This window comes from Petaurus breviceps, unplaced genomic scaffold (genome assembly GCF_028583685.1).
Source record: "Petaurus breviceps papuanus isolate PSGF00001 unplaced genomic scaffold, PetGlider_PUasm1.0 76, whole genome shotgun sequence".
In the NCBI taxonomy this organism is placed as follows: Eukaryota; Metazoa; Chordata; class Mammalia; order Diprotodontia; family Petauridae; genus Petaurus; species Petaurus breviceps.
The window spans coordinates 15,485,975-15,496,006 of record NW_027186473.1 but is presented as its reverse complement, the minus strand read 5'-3'; the positions used below and the strand labels follow the sequence as shown (position 1 = coordinate 15,496,006).

The 10,032-nt window shown below is 37.9% G+C and overlaps 1 pseudogene; it reads right to left on the bottom strand.

Moving 5' to 3' along the window:
* Positions 1–565: 565 nt before the first annotated feature.
* On the bottom strand, positions 566–1,885 carry LOC138174732 (RNA 3'-terminal phosphate cyclase-like protein pseudogene; annotated as a pseudogene).
* Positions 1,886–10,032: the final 8,147 nt, after the last annotated feature.

Below are 10,032 nucleotides of genomic sequence, written 5' to 3'. Positions count from 1 at the left end.
AGAGGTCCATGCCAACAGTCACCATAGGGACAGATAAAGTATTTATTACATACTGACAATGTGCTTAGTGCTGATGATACAAATATAGTCAAGCAAATTAGTCCCTCTCCTAAAAGAATTTACATTTAAATCAGGGAAGATAACATATGAGAAAAACATGGAGGATGTGGGAAGAGGGGGAGTTCCTTTGAGTAGAAAATTAAAGAAAGGTGAGGCTAAAATTGAGGAGGCAGAAGTATTCTCTAAAATGGTGAGCGTGGGGAAGTAGTGACCAATAAGGAAAACAGGAAAGGGGGTAAGAGGGAGGCAGTTCTCAGGATGATAGCAGAGCAGAGAAGAAGAAGGAAGTATAGTCCAGAGGGAGTAGAAGCCAGAGTGAAAGGAAACATGGCTGAGATCCTACTCAAAATGGAGGCAATGAAGGAGTTACAAAAATGGAGAGGAAGGCCCCAGAGTAGATGTTTCCCAGGGTGGCAATGAGGGAGGTGAGGAGGAGGTGTAGCTCCCTGTTGGAGATATTTGGTATGTCAAGTAATTTTACCATTGTCAACTGGTGACCTTCTGTTTATTTTTTTTAATGTCTTTTATTTTTAATGTCCTATAAAAAAGAAAAAAGGAGAAAAAAAAGTCCTTAAGTGTATGTGACAGTCTTATCCTAAATGGATACATGGTGGCCTTTGGGAGTCTTCACTTTTTAGTCTGATCTGGTCTGACTTGAAGGCAGCCGTGATATCACTTGATGGTCTTGCTGAGGTTTGAGAAGCCAACTCCCACACATGTCATTAGAACCTTCTCCCCTCCCTTGAGCTCTTCACCACATGGCTTACTTTCAATTTTGAACATGATTTGGAAGAAACTTTTCAAATGTCGCAAAAATTCTAGGGAGTGTAGGGAGACAGTGTCCTAGCAGGACTTTGGAAACATCCTGCTGTCCAAGGGTCATAAGGAGCAGAACTAAACTCTGGTTGGTGGAGTCCACACAACCTCCTCTATAAATCTCTTCCAAAAACAGCTTTGCACAGTTCCTGCCAAGGTCTTCTGGGAGCACCGCTGCTCCCTGACCTTGGGGGTTGGAGGCCAACTCCGCACTGAGAAAGGTGCCATTGGTGGTCTCGGCCACAAGTGAGAGCCGAAAGCCTGGAGACTTTCCAGAGTTGATCCCTTTCATATGGTCTGTGTAAATATAGATATCGGGAATGAATTTGTTAAGGATGCTCCGAGAAGACTCCACAATGCGATTGGCTATCTGAGTACAGAGTAGGCCATTCCTCGGATACGTTTGATTTTGCCAGGGTCTGTGAGCTGAATGGGTTTCAACAGCTTCCTCACAGGGCAAGAGAAGAGACTTCTCCTCCCCCTCCTGGGGGCATTCCTCTGCGGACAATCTTAAGCTCAAATGATTCACCATCAATTCCAAATTGTTTCAGTAAAGGGAGGGCTGTTGCCTTCAGAACATCCACTGAAGGGTCGACCTGGTCATTGGTTATGCCTCGGAGAATTACTCTTAATGGGTGCTTCATAAAAGCGGCCAGGCAAAGAAGACTTTCCAGGTAATAATACCCAATACTCCTATGGGCGCTGCAGTCATGCTCCATTGACCCGCCATACAGGAGCCCGGGCTAATAATATAAGGTAGTTCCCGTTTGATTTATTTCAATTTTAGAACCATTGGTTATTTTATCTAAAAGACGTACAAAACTCGCTTCAAAATCTCGGAGGCCGGGGTTCTCGTCTTTGGCCCGGATCTTGCGGATCTTCACGGGGCGCCCGCTCAGGGTGGACAAGACGAGGCGCGGGCAGAAGAAGTTGCAGCCCCCGTAGCTGAGTGAGTGCGCCTGGGTCGCCATGTGCGCGCGCCCCCTCCCCGATCCAGCTGCCAGCACAGCTGCGGGAGCTGCGGCCGCCGCTACTGCTGCCGACAACGGCCGGCGCGCACGGCGGGCTCCCGGCGCTGGCGCGGCCTAGGGGCAAGGGGGGAGGAGATCTCTGACCTTCTGTTAAATACTTAGACAGTATGGTAACATTCCACACAATGAAGTCCTATGACATACTGGTGTTCAGGCACTCCTAAGCGGGAAAAGAACAATCCTTGGTGGGGATCAGAAGATGGGAGGAGCTGATCATTTGCCTAATTCAACTCATCTCTCCAAAGCTTATGTCCCTCTGGTGTACCCTGGGTCAAAGAGCCAAAGTGTTATTAGGTTTGCATGTCAACCCTGTGACAACCCTACTGATAGATAGATATAGATATATACATATATACATAAATATAGTATTGATTCACTATATATATATATGAATTAACACACACACACACATATATATATATATACGTATGTATATCTATACACAAATGATCTGAAGAAAGAAAGGGAATTGTTTATTAAATTTGTAAATTATACAAAGATAAGAGATGTATCTAACATGGAAAATGTTAAAATTCAAAGGTTGGACCTATGAACCCCAATTAAATAAAATAAAATTTAATAGGGAAAGTGAAAGCATTATACTTAGGTTCAAAATGGGGAAAGCTCCTGGAGGAGACAGGAGAGAACTGATTGAAGATACAAGTATAAGAGCTACCATTTGCAAGGAAACAGGCCACCTCTTCCTCAGAGACTGGAGAAAAGGAGGAAAAGATAAGTCAAGATAGAGAGGTGGCACTTGGTGGCACAGTACATAGAGTGATAGGCCTGGAATCAAGAAGATTCATCTTCCTAAGTTCAAATCGGACCTCAGACACTTACTAGCTGTGAGACCATGGGCAAGTCTTTTAACCCTGTTTGTCTCAGTTTCCTCATATATAAAATGAATTGCAGTAGGAAATGGCCAACCATTCCCTCATGTGCCAAGAAAATCCAGGGGTCATGAAGATTCATACATGAATGAAATGACTCAACAACATCAACAACAACTAGTGTTTTAAGTTGTGGAATATAAGGGATGAGGGATCCATTGGGATAGCTTTGATCTTCCCAGTATGGGAGGAAGTAAGGGAGCTGAGTGTGGCATTGAGAGCTTAGGGAAAGAAAAATTTGAACAGTTGCTAAAAAGAGTAGGACAGTGATTCAATCAAGAAAAACTTAAGGTACTACTATGTAGTAGTGAGAACCCAGTTGAGACAGTCTTCCAGCATTCAACAAGATAAAAATATGAGTTTTACATTGCCAAATCTTGTAGAAATAAATGATTATTATTATGCTAACTAGCATTTATATAATGATTTAAGATTTGCAACACACTTTACAAATATTATCTCATATATCCTCACAATAATCCTAAAATCATCCCCGTTTTACAGAAAAGGAAATGGAGTGAACCATTAAGTACCTTAGTTAATATCAAATAACTAGTTAATATCTGATGCCAGATTTGAACTTATGTTTCCCAAACTCCAGGCCCAGTGCTATATCTACTGTACCACCTAGCTGTCCAAGATCTTAAATCTGTTCCCTGTTTTCCACTCCCATTGCAATTACCTTTCTTCAGAATTTCTGAACTCACCCAAACTACTATAACATACTCCTAACTCACCTTCTCTTCATTTTATCGTCTCTCTCTATTTTTCACACCAATGACTGAGGAACCTTTCTAAAACACTGCTGTTTTCATCACATCTTAGCTTAGAAACCTTACGTAGCCTTTCACGTATATATGCCCTGCTCTGAAATTCAAGGTCATGCAAAAACAGTTTACCTTTTCATTCATGTTCAGCTATTTTTCTTTAGATAATCTATGTTTCAGCCAAAGTGGACTTCTTTGTCCCCTGTTTTTACTCTGCCCCAATTCCACCCAATGGAGTAACTTTCCCCACAATGGCCTTATTCCAAGAATGTCTTCTTTCAATATTTCCCTGTCCAGTCTCTCCCTTCTGCAGTATCTCCCTCCCCTGAAGTTCCAATTCATAAGCCAAAACCTCTATGAATCCTTTCCTGATACCCATATCACCAGCTGAGAATGGTCTTTCCTTATTATCATCTATCTGGTATTAAGTCCCATTTACATTGCATGTAATTGTATATAATTTTTTTACATACCTCCCCATTAGAATGTGAATTTCTTAAAGGTTGGTACCAAGATTTTACCTTTCTTTGAATCCTTAATATTGAACACAGTCCCTGGCTCATAGCAAGTATGTAATAAATACTTGTTGATTGATGACTTCCCAGATACTCAAGTGCAAGAGAAAAAGTTGTTGCAGATTCTGAGAGAACTTTGAGATAGTTCATTTCTCAGATTCTTTGTGTCTTTTGAATATCATCATATGTGTGTATGTATGTATGTTTATATATACACACACACACACACACATATATATATATATATATAAATAATGTTTCATATCACAATAAAGCCAGTCGCTACCATCAAAGTTCAAGATGAAACAGACAAGGAAAAATGTTACAAAAAATGAACAAGAAAAATGCACATTGAAGTAACACTGTTTCACCTCATATTATCAAATTGGAAAAGATTATAAAGGACAGAAATGGTCAATATGAGTCAGTCTTTTGAAAGTGAGGTATGCTAATATACTGAGAAATTATGTGTTAGTCCAATCATTTTAAAATTTGTAATTATATAAAAAATAAGAATCACTAAATAGTACATGCCCTTTGACCCAGTTGATCCAACTAATGGGTATGTACCACAAGGATGCTAAAATAGATAGATAGATAGAGAGATAGATAGATACATACATACATACATACATGCATGCATGCATGCATGCATGCATACATGCATACATACATACAGATAGATGGATGGATGGATGGATGGATGGATGGATGGATGGATGGATGGATGGATGGATGGATGGTCGATAGATAGACGAGCAGACAGACAGATAATACATCCATATTAAACATTACTGCCCTCAAGTATTCTACATTATAATAGAGAAAGAAAAAAACCCTTTCTTTCAAATTGCAGTTGAAGAGGTGAGAAAGGGAGAAGATGGTTGAGGAGAAGGCACATTTGAAGGAGCAAGGTAGAGAATCCTAGGAGTCAGGAATGAACCAAGAAGAGTAGTGAATGAGGGAGCATGGCTGACTGGAAGTTAGTTCTTCAAGTGAAGTTCTGAAGAGAAACTCACAAATTGGAGAACAGGTCAGAAGAATATTCCAGGGTGACAAAGCTACAGGAATTTAAGCATCTTTAAGAGTCAGAAGGCTTCTAGGATTAAGTGGAAAAACCATGAGAGTTACACATGGGATGAGGAAAAGAGCAGAGGAGAAAGAAAGAAAAAAAAGAAAGAAAGAGTGAAAGGAAGGAAGGGAGGGAGGAAAGAAGAAAAGGAGGAAGGGAGGGAGGAAGTAAGGAAGGAAGGAAGGAAGGAACGAAGGAATGAAGGAACGAAGGAACGAAGGAAGGAAGAGAGAGAGAGAGAAAAAGAAAGAAATAAAGGGCAATACATATACCAAGCTATTCACTGTAATACTTTTCTATGGGGTGAGGAAAAGTATCTATCAATTGGGAAAAGGCTGAACAAATTACAATATGTGAACGGAAAGCTAATGAACCCAAAGAAATGAAGAATTCAGAAACTCATATCAACTGATAAAGAAGGAAATAGAACAAAGACCCCATAAAATAATGTAAAGGAAAAAAAACACTTAAAGAAAGCAGAATTACAACTAAGTGTAATGACCTGCCCTGTACCCGCTGAACAAATAATCAAATGCCTTTGTTTCTTCTCAGGAGAGATATGGGAGATTGTGGGAAGAAGTGTTAGATAGATGCTGTGAGATGTAGTCACTGTGTGTTTTGCTTGTTTTGGCTATTCCTGTGTTATAGAGGACAGTTCCAATCAGAATGGAGGATATAACAGGAACTTACTGTGTTGTTTTTAAAGGCATAAATAGAAGTTTTAAAAAGAATAGACTGTTCAATAAACATATATTCATACCCCTGCACACAAAGATGAGTCAATATCAAAGCATTAAACTTCAATTTTAGCACAACTCACCTTAAAAGTATTTCCTAATTAGATGCTCTCTAATTTTGGTTTTGAAATCAATGAAAACTTCCAATATGTAGAGAATCTATGGGTATTTTAGTGTTAAGCACAACCATTAATAACCTCCTATTGCCAATATTTTCCCTTCCATCCATTTGACTCCTTCTGAATTCAATTGAAAGCAATATATTAAGGAGACATTTACCAAGAGTACCAGCCTAATAGTAGCATAAAATGTCCAAGCTGAAGGGGAGATCAGAAATAATCTTGTCCGAGTCCTCGCCTGTTGTAGATCACCCTGACACTATTGTTGTTGTTGTTGTTTAGTAATTCGATCATGTCCAATTCATTGTGACCCCATGGGATTTTCTTGGCAATGATACTAGAGTGGTTGACATATGTGTCTCATTATTGGGAGGTACCATGTTGTTATGGAAAGAGTACTAAAATCAGAGTCAGGGGACCAGATTTGAAAACTGAATGGCAATGAATATGTTCCATATATTCTGGCACATTGCTGAGAAACAAAATCATGTCCTCCATATAAACAATCTTTGGAGTTAGACTAATATACAGATTGATAAAAATGAGACCCAGAGAGAGAAATTTGAGCAAGATCACAAGACCAGTTAGTATCCGTTGGGTTTCAAGTCTGGCCTCAAGACATCACATCTAGGTGTCTTTCCACTAAACCATTTTGATTATGGCTTATAGTGTGGCAAAGGATACAACTTACCTTTAACTAAGAAACAAAATCATGATATTCTCTATCAACCCCCTCTATCCCAATCATGCAAATAATATAATAAGATGTGACTCAGTATATCTTTGCAAGACATGGAGATTATATACACATACATACATACATACACACATACGTACACATCTACAATTTCATCAATATTGCGAACTTTAGGTAAGAAAATCCCTCTAGCAACAAAGCTTCATTATCAGTGACTAGAGGTTGGAATTCTGTAGACTTTTATTTTACCCAACAAAGCAATTATTTCTGCTACTAGCAATGGATGAAGGCTGAGTTACAACTTTACTACTGTGGTATCTATTACAAACAGTACCAAATGAACTATTTGCAGTCGGTTTTCGAACCATATTTTGAATATAACTATAACTGTTTTTATCAGAATGTCTCCTTGCCAAGGAGAACACTAAAGATCTAGCTGAAATTCCAGCTATGTTATAGGTTTGGACTACAAATAATGATGAGAAGCAAACTAAAGATCCACAGATTCATTTAGATATTGAGAACCTGAACAAGGAGTTTATGTTGGGAAGTGAAGAGTTCTATGACTCCATAATGAATTGCCATTGGCAGCCTCTGGATGCCGTTGCTTCTAGAACCCCAAATAAAATACAAGAGTAACTACAAATACAGAATATCTCCCTTCAAGAAATTATCCAATTTGTACTTTTGGGGGTGGGTGACAAGTCACATTTCGTTTTGTTACATAGGTATGTGTTTGAATATAATTGTTGGGAGGATTGGAGCAGAGTAAGATAATGAAGAATTCATTCCATAAAAATAAATATACTTAACCAGTTAAAAAAAAAGGGAGGGGGGAACAGAACAACTCCTTCTCAACCTCTAGACTTTGATGGTCGCTTGAGGTGCTGAAAGTTGAAGTAATTTTCCTAGAATTGTGCAGCCAGTCTGTGCCAGAAGTAGGACCTGAATCTAGGTCTTCCTGACTCAAAGATAGGCTCCCAATGCCATGTTGTAACTTTAAAAGTTTATATGATATTACATCATATCTGTAATTTCTATTTTTCTATACTCAGATTAGAACAAAAAACACCAAAAATTCTTATTAGTGAATGATGTTAAATTAAACAAATGTTTTTAGACACCTGTTATATTTAGGATACTGTGTTACATGCTGGGAATACAAAAACAGAACAGTTCTTGCCCTCTTGGGGCTTAACTACTCTACTGGGAGATGCAGTATCTACATAAATACTTGTGTAAAATAACTTGAAGAGAAAATGTTCTGTTATTTCTGTGGCTTGCATATTATAGCTAAGGTGAAGTTTTACATTAATTCAATGACTCCCTGTAAACACTCTTTTCTTGCTTCTTTCCTAAACTGAAACACACACAAAATCTTAGATAACAGTGGTAGATAATTTAACAAATCAAGTTGTGATAACGACCCCATTACCACTACCACTACTAACTAAACTCCAAATGTTTCATACCTCAGATTTGCCAAATATATCAAAATATGTGCTTTAGAGTGAATATTTTGTGGTCAATCAGTGCATGAGATAAGCACTGTTAGTCAAGAACAAACCCCAAAGCCTGAAATAGTTTTAGAAAGAATTTGACTAGAGCATTTAGAAAAGAGAACCAGGAGAAAGTATGCTCCCTCCTTAATCCTCAGAGTGCTCCTTACATCAATCATCGTGGTCTGGCCCATCAGAGTCCCTTCTTTATGAGCATGTACAGTGAACAAATCCTGATGAAATTCCCCAAGTGGACATCAGAGGTTGTGCAGATATGGTCTCTTATCTGCTACAATGTGAAAAATAGAAGCATTCTGATAGACTGCCAAGGCAGAACTGAGAATGCTAAGAAACCTACTTATTGAAATATTCAACTGTCTATTTTCAAGATGCCTTCAAGTAAAGAGCACTGTAAGCCTCTGAGTAAAGAGAAATGCAAATTTTAAAAAAACTGTGAGATCCCACCTCACACTTGTTTGGTTGGCTAAAATGATGGAAAAAAAATCATAAATGCTGGAGAGGATGTGGAAAAATTGGAACACTAATATGCTACTGGGAGAGTTTTGAACTAGTCTAATCATTCTGGAGAAAAATTAGGAAAATTATGGTCAAAGGACAATAAAATCATAGGTACCCCTTTACCCACTACTAGTAATACCACTATTAGGTCTGCTTCCCAAAGAGGTAAAAAAAATGGAAAAGGATCTATATGTACTGAAATATTAATAGCAATTATTTTTGTGGAGGCAAAGAATTGCAAATTGAAGGGATGCCCATCTATTAGGAAATAGCTGAATAAGTTGTGGTATACAATTGTGATGGAATACTATTGTGCTATAAAAAATGGTTAGCAAAATGGTTTCCCAAAAACCTGGGAAGACTTATATGAACTGATTCAAAATGAATTGAGCAAAAATCGAAGAACATCATGCACAGCAACAGCAATATTGTAAGGATAATCAGCTATTCTGATTAAGACAATGATCCAAGACAATTCTGAAGGATCCATGATGAAAGATGCTATCCATCTCCAGAGAGAGAACTGATGAACTGTGAAGCATAATTCTTTTCATTTTCTTTATGTTTCTTCCTTTTTATCTTTATTTTTTGCAACATAGCTAATATAGAAATGTTTTGAATGGCTTCATTTGAAAAATTTATAATTACAATCACATTGTTTACCTTCTCAATGGGTGGGGGAGGGGGAGGTGGTAGGGAGAACATTTGGAACTCATTTTTTTCAATGAATGTTAAAAATGTATTAAAGGGAAAAATAGGTAAGACTCCTCTAGGTTCTCAAATCATTAGGGCAAATTGACTTTGGATAAGAAGCCTAAAAAAAGTTACACAATGAAATCACAAGTCTAGTCCTTATCTGTATTACTCCTATTACTATTCATGTAGTCACTTATTCCTATGACAGTGGGTTGATGTTTTTTTTTTAAATCCCCTATTTAACTCTGAATCGAAATTGAGGCTAAAAACCTTCCCCTTGATATTCCCAATGCCTCTAACTTCCATTCTTCTACAGAGTGTAAATTGAGATCATCAATAAGTGAGCTTTGCATGCCTTCTGTTCTTTCTAAGGAGTAAGAAAGTTTAGTACAGTCAATAAGACATGGAGACACTTGCAGTAATCATTAAAGATTAAGTTATGGGAAAATAAAACCTTATTTACTAAGATTTAAAGCTAAAAACAAATGAATCTAGGACTTCTTTAATTTAAAACATGAAAATACAACTGTTTTCTTTAGCTCATTTTAAACTTTATTGAGCTTAAAACAGCAATAAAACTTTTGGGATATCTTTTGTGTACAAATTATGCATAC